This window comes from Podarcis filfolensis, assembly GCF_964270895.1.
Source record: "Podarcis filfolensis genome assembly, chromosome: 3".
NCBI lineage: Eukaryota > Metazoa > Chordata > Lepidosauria > Squamata > Lacertidae > Podarcis > Podarcis filfolensis.
This window is the reverse complement of record NC_139606.1, coordinates 109260190-109287073: the sequence shown is the minus strand read 5'-3', so window position 1 is coordinate 109287073 and position 26884 is coordinate 109260190. Positions and strand designations below refer to the sequence as shown.

Genomic DNA, 26884 nt, shown 5'->3' with positions numbered 1-26884 from the left:
ATGAGTGGCATCAATAACTGGCTGCTATTTTAAATTCCCCACAATGTCCCAGAATACCTGGAATGGACCACATTTGCACCATACATTTCATTGTCGTCACCATTTTATTTGGATGCCACCTTTCCATATTTTAAATCACGCTCAAGGAGGCTTAAACAAGAAAGGATTTGAATGATTACAAAAGTAGCCATAAACAATAATTACATATAAAAGTTTAAAAAAAACACATAAACCATGAGCTCTGAAAATGAAGAGACAGAAAATTAATATCAGTAACAGCAGCAAAATAACCCATCAAAATTTCACAGCCCATGAGTCTGTTCAGCAGTCTCAGCTTTCGTAGCTGGAGTCAGTCACCCATTCAAAGCATGACAATACTACTTCAAACAGTCATGGCTTCCCTCAAAGAATTATGGGAACTGTAGCATGTTAAGTGTGCTGAAAGTTGTTAGGAGAGCCCACTTTCCTCCCATAGAGCTACAATTCCTAGAGTCCTCTGGGAAGAGGGATTGCTTGCTTTGTCAAAATAAAAGAAAAAGAAAGAAAAAAGAGTTACAGATAGGTAGCCGTGTTGGTCTGCCATAGTCAAAACAAAAAAAAAAAATTTCCTTCCAGTAGCACCTTAAAGACCAACTAAGTTAGTTCTTGGTATGAGCTTTCATGTGCATGTGTATCTGAAGAAGTGTGCATGCACACGAAAGCTCATACCAAGAACTAACTTAGTTGGTCTTTAAGGTGCTACTGGAAGGAATTTTTTTTTTTTTTTGTAAAGAAAAAAGAGGGATTGCCACTCTGGGAATTGTAGCTCTGTGAGGGTAATACAGGCCTCCTAATATCCATGTCTTGTTCTGGGTTTTTTCCTCCCCCCCCCCCCGGTGAATTTCCAAGGTTGCAGAATGAACACAATATTGTGCTAGCAGATGTCCTTGTTTGGACTTCAGCTCGTGGACATAGTTAGCTGAATCCTTCCCCATCTTTTTTCCTCATGGTGTATATTAGCCTTGCCATATATCAGGAAAATTCCCGACCTGTCCTGGTTGTTGGGTGTAAAAATGGCGTGCGGGGGGATTTTGCTGAACTGGCAAAATGTCAGGGAAAACCCAGGTGTATGGCAAGGCGATGAGCAGAGCAGTGGAAGCAGCTCAAAATGCTTAAAACCACTATTTTAGGGTTAGGTCCCCCCTCCAAAAAAATAGCTCAACAATTTGGGTTTGTTCCCCAAAACAGCTCGACAACTTTGTGGGTGTCAGGAATTTTGCTTTTTGAAATATGGCACCACTAGATGTATGTAAATTTCTTAACGTTGTTATTTTGTTTTGTTCTGTTGCTGTTTGTCGATTTGCTTTGTTTATAGTTGGCATTTTTAATTACTGCTTTTTTTAAAAAAGGAAGAAGTTGTGCTTTTTATCTTTGCATACTGATTCACGAAAAGCTCTCCAATTTGCACACCTCTAAATTCAACCTACCAATCAGCCCTCAGTCTCCAGCATTGCAAATTACTACTCACTTTTGTCATATAATGGTATCATTTTCTCACTGGATACTAGAAGCACTTGAAATGATGGCATGTTTCCAAAAATGGAGGGAGGGGAGGATTTGTATTAAATTTTTTTTAAAAAAAAGAGAAGAAATTTGAATGTCTTTGGCAAAGAAAGAGAAGACTGTAATTTTACTTTCTACCTCAGCAGAATACTCACGAAGCGGTGTCAGGAAATTTCACTCTCCTTCTCTATAAAGTTCTATTATCTAAAGAATAATAATCAGAGGCAATGAGAAATATATGCACGGAAGAGCCCTGAAAATTCATATGGACTGGCTTCAGGAAATTACTGATGGAAGATTTTCTTCCTGGCAGAGCAGCACACTATGGCCAAACTTCAGCGGGGCCAAAAGAAGTTCACTAATTGCTAAAATGCAAGAAAAAAACTTATGTGAGTTTGGATGGTCATCTGTTATGGAGGCTTTCCATTGAGATTCCTTCCTTGGACTACATGACCCTCGGAGTCCCTTCCACCTCCACAGTTCTATGATCCCATGAATCCATGAACATCTATAAACTGGGCAACAGATAAGGGCATAAGATGAGTGCTGGATTAGGCCAATGGCCCATCAAGTCCAACATCCTGCCCTCATTGTGGCCAACAAGATGCCTGTGGGAACCCTGAAAGCAGGGTCTGAGCGCAGCAGAATTCTACCCACTTTTGATTCCCAGCAACTGGAATTCAGCGCAGGGCTGGATTTAGGTCTGATGAGGCCCTAAGCTACTGAATGAGGCCCTTTATATGTCCAGCTGTCCTTCATCAACAACAAATTGTCGCTGGTTTTTTGTGTTGGTTATATGCTAGATGGTAATTTATGGACCTAACTGTCACACAGAGGTAAATGAATAAAAGCAGAGTCTTCTTCATAAACAGAATAAAACTTTTACTTGAGGAAAATAAAGTGGTTGATAAACAGCATAGTTAAAGAGCATACACAAAGTGCTCATAGCAGCTATCTAACTCACCACAGAGGCAAGTCATAGTTACAGTCTTACCTCTTTTTGCGTCCGGGATCCGTTCCGGAGACGTTCCGGGAAGGAAGTCAAACTTTGAAATGTTAAAATAATTGTAAAGTTAATGAAATGTATAAATTTGAAAAGTATAACTAAACAATAAAAAAGAAGAAAAAAGTTCTATTTTGCAACAAAATTGGTAAAAAAAAAGAGATGTATTGAGAGATAAGTATATGAATATGTCTGTATGTCACGGGCTTCTAAACAAGATGGTAAATGCACAGCTTATATTCACTTCAGTTCTTTAAACTAGTTGCGGAGGTGTTACAGCTTAGGTCTTAAAACTTGGGTTCTGAAAAAAGGTGGCACTTTCAGCTTCCCAACTTTCTATACATCTCAGTCCTGAGGCTCCTCTACTGATCTACCAGACCAGGTGATCACCACACCCCTCTCTGACTGGTTTGGGATTATTCTTCTCTCTTCAGAAGATCAATCCAAATGGAGAACCAAGTAGAGAGTTCCCTCACAACTCTACTTCTTTCTCAACTTCAGCTTCCCAGGTCTTGCTTGTCTGTGCACTCTCAAAATACACTAACCACTGTCTTTCTATCTAAGTTCAGAGACTTCTTTCTCTGGCTGTTGTAGATGGGTTTCCTCAGGGCAAATTTTGCACACACAGCTCAGAGGCTATCCTCCTACCCAGCAGAATGCCAGGAACTCAAGTTCTCAACTTTCCCTACCAAAGTGCTGTCTCCACCCTGCTCTGGCTAGCTGTAAAAGGTAAAGGTAAAGGGACCCCTGACAATTAGGTCCAGTCTTAACCGACTCTGGGGTTGCTGAGCTCATCTCGCTTTATTGGCCGAGGGAGCCGGCGTACAGCTTCCAGGTTATGTGGCCAGCATGACTAAGCTGCTTCTGGCGAACCAGAGCAGTGCACGGAAACACTGTTTACCTTCCCGCTGGAGCGGTACCTATTTATCTACTTGCACTTTGACATCCTTTCAAACTGCTAGGTTGGCAGGAGCAGGGACCGAGCAATGGGAGCTTACACCGTTGTGGGGATTCGAACTGCCGACCTTCTAATCGGCAAGTCCTAGGCTCTATGATTTAACCCACAGCGCCACCCGTGTCCCCTGGCTAGCTGTACCTATGGCCAAAAAGAGTGAGCCTCCAGCCCAGCACTCTAGTGGAAATCCATGGCACAGCATTACCAAACCTCTGATCACAATAGCCTTTTCCTCCACTAATTTGTCTAATCCTGTTTTAAACCTTCCAGGTCGGCAGCAAGTTGGGGGATCAAATTCCATTGTTTAACTCTGCACTTTGCAAAGAAGAACTTTGTTTTGTCTGTCCGGAATCTCTCAGCATTCAGATTCATGTCCATGAAGTTCTAGTGTTATGAGAGAGGGAGAAAAACTTATCTTTGTCCAATTTCTCGGCACCATGCCTAATTTTATACACCTGTATCATGTTTCCTCTTGCTCGTCTTTTTTCTTCTAAAAAAACCTAGATCTTGTAACCCTTCCTCATAGAGGAGTTGCCCCATCCCATTTTCCACACAGCAGGCAAAAGTGATTTAACACACATTGTTCATGCTTATATGAATCATTTATACAGGGATGAAACATTAGCTGTGATATTTCCCTGCAATTCACACACACACACAAACAGAGACATTTTTCACTACAATCTTTTTAAAGATTCCTTTGTCTCCTTAAGGGCTTCAGCAGGTGCAACGTTTCCAGAATATTCTAAAGGGAGGGGGCGGGAATAGCAGAGGGTTGGAAGGACTTTGTAAACCTTGCCTGGACAGTAGTGTGAGAGTTTTGCTGAATTGTACAGTCATCCCAGCCAGATGACAGGTGCTGTTATTTTACACGCTTCTCTGGCTCTGCGGTGCATTAAGTAGTTTTGCCTGTTCATGCAAGGTATGAAAAGGATGGGTTTTTCTCTCCACGCCTTCCCCAGTAGTGTCTCATTAGCAAAAATCATTGGAGTGCAATGCGAATTTGGGACAAATTTTCCCAGTGTTTTTCTATCCGGCAAAATCAGGCAAAACTGTGAAACAATAGTTAACGTGCACAAGCAGCCTCTTGCTCTTGCCTTGGCAGGGGAAATCAGCACGTTACAGATGTGAAAAAAGCTGCAACAGTTGTTGTTTCCCTGGTCCTGAATGGGGTAACTGTGCCCCTGAAGGACCAGGTGCACAGCCTGGGAGTCATTTTGGACTCTCAGCTGTCCATGGAGCCGCAGGTCAATTCTGTGTCCAGGGCAGCTGTCTACCAGCTCCTTCTGGTATGCAGGCTGAAACCCTACCTGCCTGCAGACTGTCTCCTCAGAATGGTACATGCTCTAGTTATCTCCCGCTTGGACTACTGCAATGCGCTCTATGTGGGGCTACCTTTGAAGGTGACTCAGAAATTGCAATTAATCCAGAATGCGGCAGCTAGACTGGTGACTGGAAGCGGCCGCTGAGACCACATAACACCAGTCTTGAAAGACCTACATTGGCTCCCAGTACGTTTCCAAACACAATTCAAAGTGTTGGTGCTGACCTTTAAATCCCTAAATGGCCTCGGCCCAGTATACCTGAAGGAGCGTCTCCACCCCCATCGTTCAGCTGGACAGAGGTCCAGCGCTGAGAGTCTCCTGGCAGTTCCCTCACTGCGAGAAGTGAGGTTACAGAGAACAAGGCAGAGAGCCTTCTCGGTAGTGGCACCCGCCCTGTGGAATGCCCTCCCATCAGATGTCAAAGAAATAAACAACTATCTGATGTTTAGAAGACATCTGAAGGCAGCCCTGTTTAATGGAAGTTTTTAATGATATTTTTTATCTTTTGTTGGAAGCCGCCCAGAGTGCCTGGGAAAACCCAGAAAGATGGGCGGGGTATAAATAATAATAATAATAATAATAATAATAATAATAATAATATAGTAGACATTTGGGTTGCGAACATGATCCATGTGGGAGGCACGTTCACAACCCGCAGCACCGTGCCTGCACACGCGCGGGTCGCAATTGGTGTTTCTGCGCATGTGCAAAGTGCAATTTAGAGTTTCTGTGCATGCGCGAGCGCTGAAACCCGGAACTAACCCGTTCCGGTACTTCCAGGTTTTGGCGCATCCATAACCCAAAAATGCGCAGCCTGAAGCGCCTGTAACCTGAGGTATGACTGTATTCTCTCCTTACTCCTCAAGTAGCCCGAAGCAGCAATCACCAAAATGCTATTAAAAATAATAACATCTAGAGTTGGAAGAGACCCCAAGAGCCATTTTGTCCAACCCAGTGCAAGGCAACAATTGCAACTAAAGAATCCTTGGCAGATGGCTTTAAAATCCTCCAAGGAGGGTCTTCCCACCCCTTCCAAGGTAGTCTGTTCCACTGTCAAACAGCTCTTACCATCAGGAAGTGTTTCCTAATGTTGAATCGGACTCTCCTTTCTTGTAATTTGAATCTATTGGTTCAGTTCCTACCCTCTGGAGCCAGAGAAAAGAAGCTTGCCCCACCTTCCATGTGAAAGCCCTTAAGATATTTGAAGATGGCTATCATACCTCCTCTCTGTCTCATCTTTTCCAGGCTAAACATGCCCAACTCCATCAACTGTTTCTCATAAGGCTTGGTTTCCAGATAGATGAAACATAGATGAAAACCTGCCCCTTGATTTCAGGAACCGCAATGCAAAATTTTGTTGTGCTATCTTAAGAGGTGTCCAAGTGCATAGTTGGTCTTTAAGGTGCTACTGGAAGGAAAATTTTTGTTTTGTTTTGACTATGGCAGACCAACACGGCTACCTATCTGTAACAAGTGCATACTAAAAAGACAAACTTTTAAAATACAGTGGTACCTCAGGTTAAGAAGTTAATTCGTTCTGGAGGTCCGTTCTTAACCTGAAACTGTTCTTAACCTGAGGTACCACTTTAGCTAAAGGGGCCTCCCGCTGCTGCCGTGCAATTTCTGTTCTCATCCTGAAGCAAAGTTCTTAAACCAAGGTACTATTTCTGGGTTAGCGGAGTCTGTAACCTGAAGCGTCTGTAACCCGATGTACTACTGTATATAGAAGAAAACAACAAGAACCTCCCACCACCTGATCATTGGCCATATTGGCTGGGGCTGATGGGAATTGGAGTCTAGCAAATGCCACTCAATTTATGCTGCTGTGAACTATGTGAAGAAGTATCAATTCTAGTAGCTAGGCTCCTTCTATTGCTCACATTAATATGAGAGGTACAGATCAGGACATACCATATGGGACTTGGCAAACATCAAAATTCCTCAAGCATCCCCCATTGCAAAATCGTATCAGTCGCCCCCATTGTGGTTATCTACCCTGGATCAAGCTTCTTAATCCCTTTCCTCCAAGAATGGGAGCCGAGCTGTGAAGTGATGAGAAGCAAATCTGTGAGAGCCATTGTATGAAAAAGGAAAATACAGCGATATTATTTTAAGATCTCTGTCATCTTGTGCTTTTTTTGTGCGGTGTGTGTGTGTGGGGGGGAAGCAGGAGTCTTTTTCAAATGCCGCAGAAGAATGAAGATTCACAGCTGCCTCGGTGCTGAGAACCATGACTGCCACCCTCTTTCCTGAAACTGTACATTCAGTTCTAGCCGGAGTGCATTGACCCTATGGCTTGTCATTCAACAAGCTGATTCATAGTTTGCCTGAGTGGTGTGGTTATATATGAATTTGGTATGATGAGGGTCAAAAATGAGCTGACCTTGTCTCTATGGGAAGTCCTGACTCACATTTCAAGTGCCTTGGCTAGAGAGTGTTTCCATCAAGCCCTGCTGTGAATGTTCTGTTTTCTCGTCTCAGAATAAGCCTGCCCATCTGAACTCCAGCTCACTTTAGCTGAGTCATGTTCAGCTCTCCCTCGGCTATTATGTTGAAGTCCTCCCCCCACCTTTTTTTGCTGTGTGGCTGCCTATCATGTTATTACCCCCTGCTTTCCTACCTGTGATTCACTCCTTTCCCCTCTGTGTCTCATCATTTCTTGTGTCTAATCTCATGTTCTGAGCAGAAAAAATCAGGAGACATTGTTTAGTACAGACTTAGCAGGTGAAAGTTTAGTTGCCGTTTCTTAGGGAAACCATGCAAGCATATAGGATGAACGAGGGAACCATTGTTACAAAAACACAAAAGCTACCAGAAATAAAAGTACTATATACTCAAATTAAAAACAACAACTGTCTTATAGAAGCAGGGAGTTTCCAGTCCCCTCTGCTTAGGAATACACCCTCCCCTTCATTTTGGTAATTGTTTCATAGGTCAGAATAGGTATGGAGTGAAATTTCACTTTACAATCATTGTTCTATTTTGTTGGTAAAGAAAGAAAATTGTATGTATGTATATTGTTGGGATGATATACCCTTGCCTGCTTTGCTGTTAATCTTTTTAATAATAATAATAATAATAATAATAATAATAATAATAATAATAATAAATAATAATAATGGTAAAATTTTATTTATATCCCACCCTCCCCAGCCAAAGCCGGGCTCAGAGCGGCTAACAACAGTAAAAATAGCACAGTTTGCATAAAATCGCAGTCAATTAATTGAAATACATTCTAAAATCAGTTCAGAATCAAATTAATGGCAACCGTTAGCTAGAGTTCTATAAGGATTACCAAAGGGGGGAAGGGTCAGATTGTGCCCTGGCCAAAAGCCTGGTGGAACAGCTCTGTCTTGCAGGCCCTGCGGAAAGATGTCAAGTCCCGCAGGGCCCTAGTCTCTTGTGGCAGAACATTCCACCAGATCGGGGCCACAGCCGAAAAAGCCCTGGCTCTGGCCCTGTGGCCCAGGATCTCCAATATGTTTTTATTTGAAGACCGTAAGGTCCTCCGTGGGACATACCAGGAGAAGCGGTCCTGTAGGTATGAGGGTCCTAGGCTGTATAATAAGGTGGGGCAGGACCTGCCCTTTAATGGTATTGCAGGATGAGCACCTTTAGTAAATAAGTAAATAATGTTGCATTATTTTGACGTTGTCTGCAATCTTTGCATTTGTGTGTTGTTGTTGTTTACACTTTGAGACATTTTATGTAGTAAGCGATATGGCTGGCTTCCATCTGTCTTGGGAGGCAATGGAAGAGAGAACCTTTGGGGGTGAAGTCAAACAGTTGGTGAGCTACAGTGTCTGCTATGGCTGTAGAGAGCTGTTTTGTTGCAGCTGGGGCAGATGAAGGCATCTTGTTGTGCTGATGTGGATGCACCACAACATCTCTCCTATCTACCCTCTTCCCAGCGGTCATTCTTTCTCTGGATACTGCTGTTGGTGCACAACCTGACTGTTTGTCTCCAGGTGCTGTGGTCATCTGCATACGGTCTAGGACCCTCGTACCTACAGGACTGCCTCTCCTGGTATGTCCCACAGAGGACCTTACAGTCTTCAAACAAAAACATCTTGGAGATCCCGGGCCACAGGGAGGTTAGGCTGGCCTCAACCAGAGCCAGGGCTTTTTCGGCTGTGGCCCCGATCTGGTGGAACGCTCTGTCACAAGAGACTAGGGCCCTGCGGGACTTGACATCTTTCCGCAGGGCCTGCAAGACAGAGCTGTTCCACCAGGCCTTTGGCCAAGGCACAGTCTGACCCCCTCCTTTGGCAATTCTTCACAGAACTCTAGCCCAATGGTTGCCATTAACCTGATTTGAACTGATTTTATAATGAACTGATTTTAGAATGTTGTATCATTTTACTGTTAGCCGCTCTGAGCCTGGCTTCGGCTGGGGAGGGCAGGATATAAATATAAATATATTATTATTATTATTATTATTATTATTATTATTATTATTATTATTATTATTCCCATACAGCAGGGTCAATGTTGCCTGCCTTCATTTCACATTTTAAGACATCTTTGTAACACAGAGTTGGTCTACCAATGGTCCTGGTGCCTGAAGACATCCTTGTTGATCCTGCCATCTTCCATTCTGTGGACATGACCAGGTCAGCGTAGACGTCACTGAGACAGGAGTGCGAGCATGCTGGGAATGGGGGCTTGGGAGAGCACATCTTTGTTTGAAACTCTGTCCTGTTCAAAATCTTCCTGACACAGCACATGTAAAAGGCATTGAGGCATTGCTCCTGGAGGGCGTAAGTTGCTCACGTCTCTGCCCTTGGCATTTCTCCTGCAGCTGACACAGTGAGAAAATCATGTCAACTGTTGACCTCTGAGCTCTAAAACCATGTTGACCCTGTCAGTGAGTAGCTGTAATCTGCTGAGACTTAAACGGGCAAAGGCTTTCCCCACAGTAGTCAGCAGGGAAATTCTACGGAAGTTGTTACAGTTGTTAAGTGATATAGTAAACACTATTACTACTAATTTATTAGCCTTATTGATTGCCTTATACAAATGGCCTCAAGGTGATTTACATAATGTACTTTACAAAATCGGAGGTTAAAACCAACACATGTAAAACCAAATCCAGTGAAGAATTGGCTGGATGCCTGGATTCTAAAAAGAGGGCTAAACCAAACAGAGACCCCAGTAGCAGAGTTTAAACTCACAAATCAAGCAGTAGTATAATATTATGAATATAGGTTCTTAGATTGTTTTATTCCATTTAGTCCGCTTGCAAACAGTGCTCCTTTCTTGCTACCCCTCTTGAAATGAACAGACCGCACAGTTAAGTAAGTTTAAAATGCTTTACTTACAAAACGTTCCAAAAGTCAGATTCAAGCATTTATCCAAGCAGTATCAAGGAGAACACAGGCAGAATATTATTGGGTAGAGAATACAGAAAAATAGCTTCAGACACATGCTGTGAGCTTGGTGCTTGCTTAGTCATGTCTTTCTTGGTCAGTTACATGGCGCAGAGTGGGGAAAGAAAATAGAAGATTTCACTTCCTATCTCATCGGAGAAGAGAAGGCATAACCTACCGAAGTCTAGGAACGCAGCTCACTTGTCTTAACCCCATCATGTACTAACTAGCACTCATGCATAATTATGTTTGACTGCAATTTCCCACACCCACCTTCCAGCAAACATGAGATGATTAACAACAACCACAACAACAACAACAACAACAGCAGAAATCCCTATAAAGGGTCAAGCATAATTTAAATTATAGTTATGCTATGCTATAGTTATGCTAATCTTGAAGGAAATGCCAACCATACTTAGGGCATATCTTGCCTTTGTGAAATGCTCTCCACAAACATTTTCAGTAGCACAAAAAATACACCCCCTTTTCTGGTACTTTTCAGAGATTGCATTGTAAAGGGGCAAATGTGTTTGCCCATTGAGAATGAGATCTGTCTATACTTTCTGAAGGCTGCCTTGCCTTCTTTCAATGACACTGGCCATTGTCATCCCATGTATTATGTCGTGACTGCTTGAGATCACCTATGTGACTAGTTCAGGCTGCATCGTCCTTTCCCTTCATGGGTTCCACTTGCTCTCAGCGATGCTGTCATGAAACCAGATATGACTGGCATTGTGACATCATCCCAGACATTATGCAATCCCTGATTGGCTGGGTCTGTTGAACTCTGAAGAACATCAATGATACCAAAGCAGCTGCAGCAGAGAGAAAACAAGGGTAATTAATAGGCTAAAAAAAACCCTCCTACATCTCTCAACATTACGGCCACCCCCTCCCTGGAAATCAGTTGCCTCAAAAGCAGCACTTTCCCCTTGAACATCAAAAATGGGTGAACATTGACACAGCCCTAATTCAGACCAAATGAAATGTTGCTCCTAGGCAGGCGTGATGCTGTTCTAATTGAGGTATCTGATGCATAAGACAGAACCATTCTTCAGTGGAGATCAATGCCTCCAAGGACAAGAAAAAGGAAATTATAGGCTCTTTCAGTCATTCTCTTCCCTCTGCCCAGACTCCTTGCTTATTACAAAGCAAGACAGTTTGCCCTGGGCAAAGCAAGTTGCATGCTAGCACCAGTTTGTAAGGAGATGCACTGGATTAACTATTTCAAATGATTTCTTTTTCTCCTCTGTATGCTATAAGGGAAAAACTCAAGACAACATGGTTGCAACTTGGGTGAAAAATCAAAAGCTGCCATATATGTCGTCATCATAAACATATATATCTTCATCATAAACAACCACAAGGTGACTTACAAGAAAAACAATTACATCCAAATTTGTAAAATTATTCAAAATAAAATGCACAGATCAGTAGAAGCTTTAATCTACTGACATATATTATACAGGCAAGATATCTAATATAGTCATTGTGCATCTGGTCCTTGTTTATTTCAGATGTGTTGATTCATAAATCTGTTCTGTCCCTTTTCTGCATTAATATGACATTAGAAAAATGCATATGAAATTTTGCATTTAAATATACTTTGTCCTGAAATATATATTTCAAACACATTTTTGGAGCTGAGAACGCCATCATAAAATTAAGAGAAGTGTGACTTCAAAAGGATATTTTTGTTCCAGCTAGGGGTGAAGGAGAAATTCAATTTAGATTGCATTAAATAATTTGCAATTTCTGAAATGATATGGGAACTAAAACTCAGCCATCCTTCCAAATGTAGTTAACCCAACCAAGCAATGCTTATAAAATTGAATTTATTAGGCAAAAAATAAATATACTAGTGAAAAAAAACATACAAAAGAAATTGCTTGCAAAAATATGTACATTAGTGAAAACTGCATACAAAAATGTGTGTATTAGAATAGATTTGCACTAAAACACTGGAGAATTTTCATGAGGATTTTTATTTTTAAAAAATCACTAATTGCTGCAAAATGTAGAGAACTGAATTTAAGACTGGAAAAACGGGGAACTGAGAGAATAAAAATTCTTAATTGGGAGGATACCTAGGATAATAGAGAGCTAAAGCAGCCACAAGAGATGACTGTCCAATGTGAGCCTCTGCTTTATTTTTATTTTTAAAAAATGCAAATTTCTGCAGAAAGGTAGAAAACTAAATTTAATATTAGAAAACCAGAAACCAAGGGAGTTGAAACTGACAAATCCTAATTACTAATCCACACTTTAATCCAGGAGGTGCAGATCATGACCGTTCACACTGAAATGGACAGAAATCACATTATTCATGCACAATTCTTACTGAATATTGCCAAGGCGGCATGCAACTTTGAGGCAGACTTCAAACAAGTGCATATTAGAGTTCTTGAATATTTGGCCTATCTCATCTCTGCAGTCTCTGAACATGGATGATGGGAGTCAGGGTCCAACAATTGTTGTAGTCCCTTAGGCTCCGTATCTCTGTAAGATAAACGATTCCTGATTAATTTTCCCTTCTTACTGTGGGGAGCCTCAATTGTGCAGGGGATTGTCATGTTGTTGTTGTTTAGTCATTTAGTCGTGTCCGACTCTTCGTGACCCCATGGACCAGAGAACGCCAGGCACCTCTGTCCTCCACTGCCTCCCGCAGTTTGGTCAAACTCATGCTGGTAACCTCAAAAACACTATCCAACCATCTCGTCCTCTGTCGCCCCCTTCTCCTTGTGCCCTCCATCTTTCCCAACATCAGGGTCTTCTCCAGGGAGTCTTCTCTTCTCATGAGGTGGCCAAAGTACTGGAGCCTCAGCTTCACAGTCTGTCCTTCCAGTGAGCACTCAGGGCTGATTTCCTTCAGAATGGAGAGGTTTGATCTTCTTGCAGTCCATGGGACTCTCAAGAGTCTCCTCCAGCACCATAATTCAAAAGCATCAATTCTTCGGCGATCAGCCTTCTTTATGGTCCAGCTCTCACTTCCATACATCACTACTGGGAAAACCATAGCTTTAACTATACGAACCTTTGTTGGCAAGGTGATGTCTCTACTTCTCAAGATGCTGTCTAGGCCTGTCATTGCCCTTCTCCCAAGAAGCAGGCGTCTTTTAATTTCGTGACTGCTGTCACCATCTGCAGTGATCATGGAGCCCAAGAAAGTAAAATCTCTCACTGCCTCCATTTCTTCCCCTTCTATTTGCCAGGAGGTGATGGGACCAGTGGCCATGATCTTCGTTTTTTTGATGTTGAGCTTCAGACCATATTTTGCGCTCTCCTCTTTCACCCTCATTAAAAGGTTCTTTAATTCTTCCTCACTTTCTGTCATCAAGGTTGTGTCATCTGCATATCTGAGGTTGTTGATATTTCTTCCGGCAATCTTAATTCCGGCTAGGAGATTGTCATAGACCTGGTTATTACTGGAGCTATCAAATTTCTCCTCATGTGTCAGAGCTCTGCACTTCAAGGAAGCCTTAAAAAGTACACTCACTGCAGGTTCCAAGTGATCTTAGCTTGGATGGGTAGTTCATTTATCTTCCCACTGTGTAAAATAGCCAACACAATTCCTTCCATAAGCCCAGTTGATCTGAGTCTGTGGCTTGATTTGAGATACTTCCTGCTGGTTCACACAGAAGAAAACTTGAACTTTGACCCTCAGGGGAAGCAGAGCTCTGAGTTAAGTGAATGCTTTCGGACACGGATCAAGAACTTGGTCAAGAAGCAGATATCTTTATCCAGATCCTGTGACAGAATGGCTGATAGGGGTTGGAAGGAAGCAAGGAAAGGCTTCAAGCTCAAGCTCAACAGGTCAAAGTGCTACATAATTCTATTATAGTGTGTAGCAATGCAGCACTACAAGGAAAAAACAGTAAATAAAATTGTTGCACACCTATATTGATGAAAAGTTTGGACCAAGTTTCCATCTGTAGTTTTTGGAACATAGGAAGTGACCTTATAGTCAGGCCACCTCACTAGTTCAGTACAGTGGTACCTCAGGTTACACACGCTTCAGGTTACATACGCTTCAGGTTACACACTCTGCTAACCCAGAAATAGTGCTTCAGGTTAAGAACTTTGCTTCAGGATAAGAACAGAAATCGGGCTCCGGCGGCACGGCGGCAGCAGGAGGCCCCATTAGCTAAAGTGGTGCTTCAGGTTAAGAACTTTGCTTCAGGATAAGAACAGAAATCGGGCTCCGGCGGCACGGCGGCAGCAGGAGGCCCCATTAGCTAAAGTGGTGCTTTAGGTTAAGAACAGTTTCAGGTTAAGAACGAACCTCCGGAACGAATTAAGTACTTAACCCGAGGTACCACTGTACTGTCTACTGCAGGGATCGGCCAATTTGTTTAACTGTCCCTCAGACCTTGTGGCAGGCTGGAGAAGCCGCATCGGGGGGCGGGGAGCTGGAAGAAGAGGCGAGGGGGGCAAGTAGTCCTCCTCCCCACGCCCCAGCCCCAGCCGCTGCGCTTACCTTCCCTGGGGCTGCCACCGCCGCCAACACCACTGCTGCTACTTCTGGTGGGTAGGCAAAGCGAGCTCATCTGTTCCACTTTCTGGCCCACAGGAGCACCAGGGCGGCGGCAGAGGAGGGAAGATGAGTGGCACAAAAGGGCTGGCTCCAGAGAGGGGCTGCTTAAAGTGGCGCTCAGCCAGCTCAGCCCAGCCCCCTTCCTTCTCTAGGCAGGGCTGGGAGAAACCAGGAGGGAGGGAGGAGGCGCCACCGCGGTGTGTGTGAGGGAGAGGGGGGGGAATAGAATGGCGCAGGGGGGAAAATGGTGCAGCCCGAATGAACAGAATCCCCATGCCGATCCACGGACAGTCCGCAGGCCAGATCCTGAAGGCAATTGGGCCTGATCTGGCCCGAGGACCTTAGTTTGGCGACCCCTGGTCTACTAGTTCAGATCTATCTACATCGACTGTCAGCAGAGCCCCAGGGTCCTAGGCAGGGGACTCTCCTAGCCCTACTTGGAGATTCAACCTGGGACCTCCTGCATGCAAGGCAGATGTTCTGCCACTGAGGTACACTCATTCTTCAAAGTGGTGGGGAGAAAAACCAGACCAAGGGACAAACTCTAGAGTCAGGAAGACCTTGAAAGATTCCATCAATGGTGTCTCTGAATTTTTTTACGCATCACTTGGGAAGACAGACGAACTAATGCCAGTGTACTGGAAGAAGCAAAGATCACCAGTGTCGAAGCAATGATTCTTCATTGCCTGATTATTGTCTTCCAAAGCAACTACTCTATTCCAGGCTTGAAAATGGAAAGCATAATGCTGGTGATCAACAAAAGAGGTTTAAAGACTGTCTCAAGGTAAATAAAAAATGGTATAAACGCTGACAATTGGGAAACACTGGCCTGCGAGTGCTCCAACTGGGGAACAGCCTTTACCAAAGGTGTCATGGGCTTTGAAGACACTCAAACTCAGGATGCAAGGGAGAAACATGCTAAGAGGAAGGCACGCTTGACAAATCCACACTGTGATCAACTCCCACCCGGAAACCTATGTCCCCACTGTGGAAGGATGTGTGGATCCAGAATTGGCCTCCACAGGCACTTATGGACCCACTGTTAAAACCGTGTTCATGAAAGACAATCTTACTCGGCTAAAAGTGATCGCCAAAGAAGAAAAGAAAAAGGCCCAGATAGGAAGCCCTTTACAGCCTGTCCTGTCCACAAGGGCCCAATAGCCAACTTGGGTGGGCAGGGCCATTCTAAAACCAGATAATATTTTACCACTAGGAAGATGTTTTATAGCTTGCTTTCCTAGGGCCACCTCTCCACCATATGCCATTGCAATACTAAAACCATTACCCACAAAACCACAAGGTTTCCCATCTCCCAACTTGTTGGTTCCTTAGTCATGGCCTGGAAATCATTTCAATAAAAGATCATTGGCTGCTACAAAGTGGTAAGCTTTGAATCAAAACTGTGGATGATTCATACTTTTGCTCCAGATGGTGTTTTAGATTTCTACTTCCAGTTTACAGGAAGCTGAATTTAGTTGACCACTTCTCATTCAGACATGTTATAGTGTTGCCTCTTGGTCCTGTTCCAGCAAATAGAGACTTCCTCCCCTAATCTGGCACCTTCTCCAACATTTGTTTTTTAAAAAATGTGTGTAAGCTAGGAAATGATGTTGTTGTTGTTTAGTCGTTTAGTTGTGTTCAACTCTTCGTGACCCCATGGACCAGAGCATGGCAGGCACTCCTGTCTTCCACTGCCTCCCACAGTTTGGTCAAACTCATGTTAGTAGCTTCAAGAACACTATCCAACCATCTCGTCCTCTGTCGTCCCCTTCTCCTTGTGCCCTCCATCTTTCCCAACATCAGGGTCTTTTCCAGGGAGTCTTCTCTTCTCATGAGGTGGCCAAAGTATTGGAGCCTCAGCTTCAGGGTCTGACCTTCCAGTGAGCACTCAGGGCTGATTTCCTTCAGAATGGATAGGTTTGATCTTCTTGGGGTCCATGGGACTTTCAAGAGTCTCCTCCAGCACCATAATTCAAAAGCATCAATTTTTATGGCCATCAGCCTTCTTTATGGTCCAGCTCTCACTTCCATACATCACTACTGGGAAAAGGAAATGATAGAGGTGTGTAAAATTGTCTCCCTTTATTGTAAGTAGAGCCCAGGGTTATCCAATCAAGGTGAATGTTGGAAAATTCAAGACATACAAAAGAAAGCACATAGTAATCTATGGAACTCAATATGACAGGATGTAGTGATGGCCGCAAACTTGGATGGCCTTAAAATGGATACACTCATGGGGGATACAGCTATCAACAGCTACTTCTTTCAGGTTCAAAGGCAGCATTCCTCTGAAAACATGTTGCTGGGAGAGGGAGAATACCATTGTACCCATGTCTTTCTTATGGGTTCCTGGGACATAGATTAGACGGGCCTTTGTTCAGATCCAGCAGTGCTCTTAATGCATTTTTATGACCCTGCGGATTCACTTTGGGTTTTATTTTAGGAAGACATTGGGCCATACTGAGCCATCAGGGCCTCAAACATCTACACTAGCTAGAGGAGGGACCACCAAATCCACTTGGAATTTCAATGCCTATTTAGAATCCCTGCATTAGACTGGTCAAATTTCACAACAAGGATGTTAACACATTGATCTTGTATAGCTTCCACATGCAAATTTCCATGGCAAAAGAGAATGTTTCATGAATAATATCTTCCTTAGATCCAAGTATAAGTATTACAATTGTACCTCACGGTACCTCCTGGCCTCTCCTTCTTTCAGACAGACTCTTGCTAAATATCTCATAAATGTTTAATTCCCAACAACAGAGTACTGGAATAATGTTAATGGTCTGGAAATGTTACAATGACCGGAGTGCAAATGCTAATGCGACCCCAATGTCAGTCCTTGAAAGTAAATTGAATACACCAATTCTCTTAGAGGTGGAAATTGGCCTGATTATCAGCTGCAGAGTGCATCGCAATTTCTGTCTTTGCTTATGAAGCTATATTGCACACTGGAGGCCCATGAACTCAAGGCAGGGCTGTACCACTATGTGTTGCATACAGAAAGTTTCAGGTTCGGTCCTTGCCATCTCCACTCAGAGCAGAATGTGAGGTCCCAAGACAATGGAAAGGTGGCCTGATTCATCCAAGCAACCCCTCATGTGTCATACGCAGCGATGCTGCACATGTGACCTATGTAGCGACGCCCCGCCCTGGGTGTCACAGTGCTTCGTTCGCCCCTGCTTCCAGCAAGTGATATTCAGACACATTACTGCCTGCAACCTTAGAGGCAGACAGTACTAGTGTCAGGGACTTGTCCGAGAAGGAGTGGCAGAGACCGCCTCCCAAGCCTGAACCTTCCAGGGAAGAGGAAGACAGTATAGATTTACAACAGTGGTTTGCAGGAGGTCACAACTCAGAGGCAGATGAAGAGCAAAGTTGGGAAATAATGGGAAAGCAGGAGGAGTCATCACTAGAAAGCATTCCAGACCCACCATCTCCCAGAACCCAGTGAGCATTGAAAGTAGGAGAGCAAAGGTCTCAGAGACAAATGGCCCTAAGTGACCACTGTAAGTCGGGTGGTGCTGTTGATGAATGAGGAAGTGAGAGAAAAGGGAGTGGGGTGGAGATTTACTCAGAGCAACACCATTACTCCAAGAGACTGCATTTCTAAGCCTCTCTCTGTGAATATAGAAGAAAAGACATGGGTAAGAACTCTCCTTGTCTCATCCATTCCTGGCAGCCTACCGCTGGGGGGTGGGGTGGGATCTGATTCCCTGGCGCCTTGACAACTGGTAGTCTTCTCCTCCAAGGGTTTGCCCGGTCCTCTTTTGAAGCCGCCCAAGCCACCTTGCGTTTCTGCCTAACGGAAATTCCATGCGCAGGATGCAATCCGTGCAATTTGGAATCAAATGAAACATCACATTTTTCATAAGTTGAATCGACGCCTTGGAAAGCTGCCAAAAGACAGGGGGAAATTTTCCACTTGTGCTACTGCGACAGCCTCTTTCAAACCTACTGTTAAGCAGCAGGAGCACATACGCACTTCATCCCCTTTCCTATTACGAGGAGCTGACACATTAAGCTCTTTGGAATAGTATTCATATTTTATCAGCTGTCCCAACACTGGTTCTTTATTTATAACCTGCTCTGACATTTTATTTTTTATTTTTTTACCCATCTGCATTTGCTGGATTTAGGAAAAGAGACAATGCAAAAACCCTTTTAAAAGAGAGAGAGAGAGAGAGAAAAAGTCAGCCCATAAATTTAACTATTCTTTTTAGCCTCTTCAAGCAGCTTTATAGATCTTGGCAGATCACCAATTATTATTTTTTGAACGTTGCATCAGGTCTGTATGACACGAGAGCCACCAAGCTGGGTGCAGACTACTTGCCATGTTATTTTATTAGGATTATTAAATCTTTTATCTGTACTGCCTTTTTGTCTTCAGAACCCCCATGAGTGGTAAACAATGTATTAGAATAGCAATAGGATTTTTTTTTTTTAAAAGCCACACACACACAAAACAGCAATAAAGCAGTCATTCCAAATAATCAAATAATAAAACCACTATTTAAATATGCAAAATGGAAGAATCAGGGGGTGCAAATAGCCTCTGTTAACACCCCCCCAAAAAAAGGACTCTGGAAAAAGTATAAGTCTTTACTGATCAGGAAAGGGGCCAGTCATTTACAGCGGAAAAGGCACTGTTTGTTAGAGAGTGACCCACAAGAGGATCAGTCAGCATCCTGTTTCCTCCCCCTGTCTTCCACAAAATGGGGGGAGAAAAATCAGGTAGGAGTGTCAGGTTGTGTAGGTCTCTTTGCTTTTAGATCAAACGAGGATCTTGATTAATATGTTAAAATCACAACAATATGAGATTTTAGCTGCTGTTTTCACATGGTGTGCATTTAGCCTGCAGGTGACTTCACTTCTTCCTGCAGATATTTCACAGCTAAAATTCTTGAAGGTGTTGCCACAGCATCAGCAGCACATCTGTCTGAAGTCAGGAAAGATGGAGATGAGACAAAATATGAGCTACAAAATTTGAATGATTGAAACTTGATTTTCTTCTCCCCTCACCAGGTTTCAGGGAAGGCCTGTAGCTTGATGGTAGAGCATCTGCTTTATGTACAGAAGACCCCAGCTTTGATCACCAGCAACTCCAAGGAGAACTGGAGACGTCCTCTGCCTGAAACCATGGAGAGACATTCAATGCAGATCAGGGTGAGGGATCTTTTTGGCCCAGCAGGCCAGGTCTTTAACTCCCACCCCCAAGCCAACTTTGACAATTGGAGGGGATTATCCACCAGCCAACCATCCATTGGTTGATAGAGGGGTAATGCCATTAACCAACCCCATTAATGGGCCCTGCTTGCAACACCTGGCCATTTCAAATAACTATATTATCCCACAAAACTAGATTATTATAAGAGATGGGGAAAATATTCTGCAGTGGTTCCCTGCTAGGAATGCAAGCTGTCTTGAAGCCATTTGAACATCCATGGACAAAAGAAAGCAGGAAGAAGCTGCTAATTGGCTCCTCAGCCAGTTCAGATGCCTAATAGCATAACTGTTAGCAGTATAGTATAGTGTTGGACAAGGCCTGGGACTGGGAGACAGGGGTTCTAATTCCCTAATCCAGGAAACTCATTGGATGACCTTGGCCTAGTCACAGTCTCTTAGCCCAACCAACCTCATCGGGTTGCTGTGAAAATAAAAGAGGGAGGGGCTCCTTCAGCCATCTTGAGCTCCTTAGGGGAAAGTTGTGCTAGAAATGGAACAATGTATTAAATTAATTTATTAAATCAAGCAAAGATTGCAGATTCATGGAGGATAAGGCTAACAAACGCTACAAGCCACAATGTTCTCCCACCAAACCTGGAGGCAGCAGGCCTCTGAATCCCAGTTGCTGGGAATCACAAGTTCTGTTGTGCTCAGGTCCTGCTCTCAGGCATTCGATGGGCATCTGTTTGGCCACTGTGAGAACAAGATGCTGGGATAGATGGGCCATTGGTGTGGTCTTTCAGGGCTTTAGTGTGGTGTAGTGGTTAAGAGCGGTAGTCTCGTAATCTGGGGAACTGGGTTCGCGTCTCCACTCCTCCACATGCAGCTGCTGGGTGACCTTGGGCCAGTCACACTTCTTTGAAGTCTCTCAGCCCCACTCACCTCATAGAGTGTTTGTTGTGGGGGAGGAAGGGAACGGAGATTGTTAGCCGCTTTGAGACTCCTTAAAGGGAGTGAAAGGAGGGATATCAAATCCAAACTCTTCTTCTTCTACTACTGTCTTTCTTATGTCAAGATGCCTTCCTGGGGACAATTACAGGTAGGTAGCCGTGTTGGTCTGCTGTAGTCGAAACAAAATAAAAAAATTCCTTCCAGTAGCACCTTAGAGACCAATTAATAATAATAATATTTTATTTGTATCCCGCCCTCCCCAGCTAAAACTGGGCTCAGAGCAGCTAACAACAATAAAAATAACACAGTTTACATAAAATCACAACCAGCTAATTGAAATACATTCTAAAATCAATTCATTCTAAAATCAATTCGGAGTCAAATTAATGGCAACCATTGGGCTAGAATGCTCTGAGGATTACAGAAGGAGGGGTTCAGACTACGCCTTGGCCAAAGGTCTGGTGGAACAGCTCTGTCTTGCAGGCCCTGCGGAAAGATGTCAAGCTTGTTATTGGTATGAGCTTTCATGTGCATGCACACTTCTTCAGATACCTAGAAGTGTGCATGCAAATGAAAGCTCTTCAGATATCTGGAAGTGTGCATGCACACGAAAGCTGACGCCAATAACAAACTTAGTTGGTCTCTAAGGTGCTACTGGAAGGAATTTTTGTTTGTTTGTTTGTTTTTCCTGGGGACAGTTGAGGTTGATGTCAACCACTCTGAGAGAGGCATACATCATTGAGTTTGAGAATAGTTTTAAGGGACTGAGGCCCATTTTCATATCTAAGTATTGCACTGAGATGTTTTGAAATTAATCAAAAAAACGGAATGGATCCTCCAAGCCCAGCAAATGCACATGGCAATTTTTTGTTGGCTCTAGATAATTGTCCGGAAGCCTGTCCACCCTTGTGAGGAAAAAGAAGGAGAAAGGAAGTGGCTGATGATTGAGTATTATGTTATCACTCAACTTGCTTTGCATTTCCCAAATTAATCCATTAATCTGATTCTCCCCCGCCCTCCCAACTTGACAGCTTTTCTGTATCAAGGGACTAGGGAGAGACAAGAACACTGGAAGGAGGGAGGCTTCAAATTAATTAAAAATCATAGGTGTGCCTTAGCTAATGTTAAATGTTGTGTATCTCCTGGAAAGGTCAAGTTGAATTACACCAGATTTTTTGCTGGTGCAACACAGATTTCTCCCTGGAATATATGAAATGTCAAAGAACAGTTTGAAAAATGATCAATGCTCGGAGATCCTAGGTTCTGTAGGGTAAGCTATTTTACTTGGAGATAAAACTTTTAAAAAGAGGTTTATTCTAGACTCTAGAGAGTTGAAGGAGAAGGCAAAAGAGTGAAAATATCTCTGCAGGAAAAGTAAACATTTGGAAAGTGTTCATTTAAGGATTCTCCCCCCCCCCCATGCTCTTATCCAAAATTTCCCCAGATTTTGGACAGTGGAAGCTGGTAAAATTTTGACTTGGTGGGGATGCAGTTTTTAACCTTGCTGTTTTCCTTACAATACAACTTGTATAGCACTTATTTATGAAATTGTGTCATGATCAGCAGAATGTCACTGTCGCCTCAATAATAATAATAATAATAATAATAATAATAATAATAATCATTTATTCTCTGCACATTTACAGACAGGGGAAGAGCTTCTATGTAAGAAGGCCCAATTATGATTTTCAGACAATATTGACTCCATATGTCTTATTTAAAAATTAAGCCATAACACAATTCATGTATTGTTTACAGCTAAACTTCCACTGCCAAAAAAGTAATCAAACACAGAAAAACTTTTAAAATGTGAGGAACATTTGTTTCTAGTTGAATGCTGTTTTTCTCCCTAAAAAATCAGTTAAACTTTACCATCCAAAACACTAATTTCTCTATATGGAAAGCATGAACTATTGGAAGCAGATCTCTGTGTATGCATACTGCGACACCCAACCCTCCTTTTCTGGAAATGTTCTGGAAAATACTCTGGTACTGCATGGGGCTCAAATAAATCTGCCCTGCCCTATCCAGTCGATGATGTAGCTTTTAATAGGTAAATGGTTAATGCATAGCTTGTCTCAATGCATCACAAGCAATCCACCATTTCTCCTCCCTATCCAATTCACAAAAATAGTTGTAAAATTATTAAGCAAAGAAAAAAGTTAAGCATTATTATAGAAAGACACACTCTGTGTCAACCATTGCTTGTTTGCTCGCATGCTCTCTCTAGGTCACAAAACAAATACTAAACAAAACAAAAAAGTGCCTCAAGGTAGGAAATACAGCATTTGGATTATCCTGGTGAGATGGTGTAGCCTTCAAGGAAACCCCTCTGGGCATGCTCAAAACACATAACTCTTATACAGCTAGGAGTGTATGCTAATTCTTGTGTCCTAATTGACTGGATTTCCCAAATGGCAACAGGAGAGAATGGGAACCTATGAAATTGTTAGAGCTAACAGTGGTGAAATCCTTATTTTAAAATTTTTGATCTTATGCCTAGAGACAAGAGCCTCCCTATGGGACTTGGACATAAGATTCATTTTGCTGCTATGACTATCTTCTACTACCATATGAATTTGTCCAGTACAGTCGTACCTCGGCTCCCAAACGCCTTGGGAGTCAAATGTTCTAGCTCCCGAACGAGCGAAAACCAGAAGTGGTTGTTCTGGTTTTCGGACGTTCTTTCAGAAGCCAAACGTCTGATGGGGCTTCCAATTGGCTGCAGGAGCTTCCTGTAGCCAATCAGAAGCCATGCTTTGGAAGTTGAACATTTCAGAAGTGGAATGGACTTCCGGAACGGATTCTGTTTGACTTCTGAGGTACAACTGTACTTTCAAAGGATAAATAAATTGGAGTCCATCACCACATATTATGGCGGTGAACCTCATTACTTAATTATACATTAATAAGTACGGTACTTCTTTTCATCTGCACTGAACTTACTGCTGAATAATTCCATTGGCTGATCCCAATGATGTTCTCAAACCAAAGGCCAAATGCCCATCTATTCTGGTATTCTGTTCTTACAGTCACCAGCCAAATGTCAATAGGACGCCTGCAAGCAGAACTTGAGAGCAAAGGACTCTTTGCTCATATTCCCCATACTGCCTCTGAAGCTGGGCATAATATATACCAATCCTGGCTACTAGCCACTGATATCTTGCTCTTCCAGGAATTTATTTAACCCCCCTTTAAAGCTGTCCAAGTTGTTAGCCATCACTGCATGTTACAGAAGGGTATCAATTGTTGCAGATATTAATATTGTGCAGTTTGAAGCAACTGGAAGCATAAGAACAGACTCCTTTTGGAGTCAGACCAGGCCCATAAAAATATTATTCAAACTTTGACTGGCATAACTCTTCAAAGCAAAACATAAGCATCAAAGATACAACCAAAATATCCATACAATGTCTTGTGCTGTCCAGCACAGTCTTAGCATCTTAGAAAATCCAAACAGACCTAAAAGCAAAGCTCTCTCTCTCTCTCTCTCTCTCTCTCTCTCTCTCTCTCTCCCCACAGCCTGCATTTCAGCTTCCATTGGGCTTAAGCTGTTTACTCTCCCTTCAGGAGAACTTCATTTACATCCTTACTCTATGGAATATGGGAGACAAAAGACTAAAGGATACTTTGGAGATTTGCAACTCAATACCTTCACCACATGATCAAAGATTCACCCTCAGCACAGAGTAGAAAATAATCAGCATTGGTGTACTATTGGACGGATATTTCCTGACTCTCCCACTCTTCAGTCTCATTGAATTACCCTGGCTTCTAGGGAGAGAAAGGAAGAAGAACAACCCCCCTTTCTCAATTCTACAAGTTTCTCTCATCTCCTTGTATTAATCATCCATCTAAAGGGGTGTGTCTGGGATCAGCCACTTCCCTTTCCCTTCATCCTGCTATTTCAGCTGGTGAGAGTAAAGAAGAGCCCTGTCAATGGCAAAGGATCCAGGTTCAAACCCTTGCATATGAAAGTAGGACTTGGAGGGTCTGAAACCATGGAGAACCTCTACCTAACACTGAGCTAGGTAGACCAGTGCTATGAGTCAATCTATGGTAGCTTCCTGTTTTCCTAAGCAAAACACCTATGCTAGAGCAGTAATTGCATGGCTCTTTTAAGGAACTGATTATGAACCAAGCTCAACTTTGGAAGGGAGTTTGGCTCAACTTATAATTGCTTCAGCATTTCTGAACAGGAGAGAGAGAGAAAAATCCAAAACATGCACACACATTTCTGAAACTCACAGGCCTCCCTGTTTCTCTAGTTCTCCCCTTGCTTTAATTCAAAAAACCAGAAAATGCCACGATCAACTCTCAGCATTTCCCATGGGAAAATAATGCCACCAGAAATTTTGACCTGCTGTAACAAGCCCTTCCATCGCAGGGCTAATAGGAATGTTTCAACATCAGCTCAGAAGAGAGTTTTTAAACATGGCGATCCATATCATTAAGCACAGTTAAGGAAAAGGAAGCGGATAACAGGGCTTCGGGTGTTATAAGCTGTAGAACTGGGTGGAAAACTGGCCATTTGGAATAAAATGAAAAATGTATCACATCTTATCCTTACCATCCTAAAATAAGATAAAACATTGAACAGTGTCTGTGCAGATAAGACAAACATTTTTTTGTGTGTGGGGGGGGAATGGGTGGTTGGCTAATGGTTCAGATGGGATTTCCTTTTATTCTGACAATGATGGACATAAAACATCCTGAAATGGTTGTATTCCTAATTACACATACTCCTAAGGGCAGACAAGCTCATTTCCCTGCACACTTTTGCTAAGGATGGTGATGATAATAATTCATATCCCAGGGCAGCAAATAAAAAAAGAATGCAATTAAAAAATAAAGAAATGAAGCATTAAACACATTTAAAAACAGTCACATCACCCACACAGCTAATAATTTCAAGGTTAACACAAGCCACAGATTTCAGCCATCAAATCCCTGGGTAAACAGGTATTTTTAGAATGCCTCCTGAATGCTAATATTGAGGGAGGAAGATGCCCCTTACCAAAGAGGGCATTCCATAAATCAGGCATGGTCAACCCGAGAGTCCTATGGGATGGCCACCCATCCAGCTGGGGGTCTGGTACTACCCAGGGAAGGGAAATCAAGCCACAACAGAGTGTACCCCTCTGACTTCAACATCCCCCCCTTCCCACTTAAAGATCTTGCTGCCACCAGATAAAGGATGGGGGATATTTTTACTTGCCTGCCTTTATTATTCAGCCTATATGCTTCCCTATAGTCTCCCTGACGCCTCTCAAGGTAGGGTAGGCACAGGTTATGGCTTCCAGGTTTGAGGGTGTTTACAATACACTGAGAACTCACAGGTGTATGAAAAAAGTGGGGGGAAATACTAAGAAGGAAAAAATATGGCATTTTAAGCAGAAGTATATTACATGGAAAAGTTACAGAAAACCCATATATTCCCCAGCAGAGCAAAATAAAGTAGATTAAAATGCAATCACCTTCCCCTCTTCTCTCAGTACTTACTCTACTGCTGAATCTCACTTTCTCTCGCATACTGTAGTTCTTCTTTGCACCTTTCTCTCCCAGTGGCTTTCCTTATCACGCTGAGATCCACTGTGATTTGCCCACGTTTTCAAAAAGCTGTTTTTATCCACCACCTTTGCATCACAATTCCTCCTATCAGGCTACACAACCCATATGCACAGACAAGAAAACACACGTTTCCATGCATAACCATCCATAAAAGCAAGGCCCAGTTCCTTCACGTCTTGTTACAAGTTACGAAGCCAACTGGGCAGCCCCCAGTTGGCGCGTCACCAACAGGACATCCCATGCTATTCATTGGGTCTGGGATTGTTGATATTGGAGGCAATGTTCAGACCCTCCAAGTGTCCCTATTTTCCAGGATTTACAAAAGCCTTCCCAGTTTCTGATTTGATCCCGGAATGTCCCGTTTTTCCTTAGGATGTTTCTATTTTCATCGGAGAAATGTGGGGGGGGGGTATGGAGTTATGTGACCCCTGAGCCAAGGAGATAAGTAACTATACAACC

At 43.0% G+C, this 26884-nt stretch overlaps 1 long non-coding RNA gene across 1 annotated transcript in view; it reads left to right on the top strand.

Annotated features, from left to right (window-relative positions):
- The window catches only part of LOC310758803, a 48109-nt gene extending 23594 nt beyond the window's left edge, over positions 1-24515 (top strand). The window contains exons 4-5 of the long non-coding RNA XR_014545930.1: positions 19763-19903; positions 24377-24515. This is a non-coding gene — a long non-coding RNA (uncharacterized lncRNA). The remainder of the gene's footprint in view (positions 1-19762; positions 19904-24376) is intronic.
- Positions 24516-26884: the final 2369 nt, after the last annotated feature.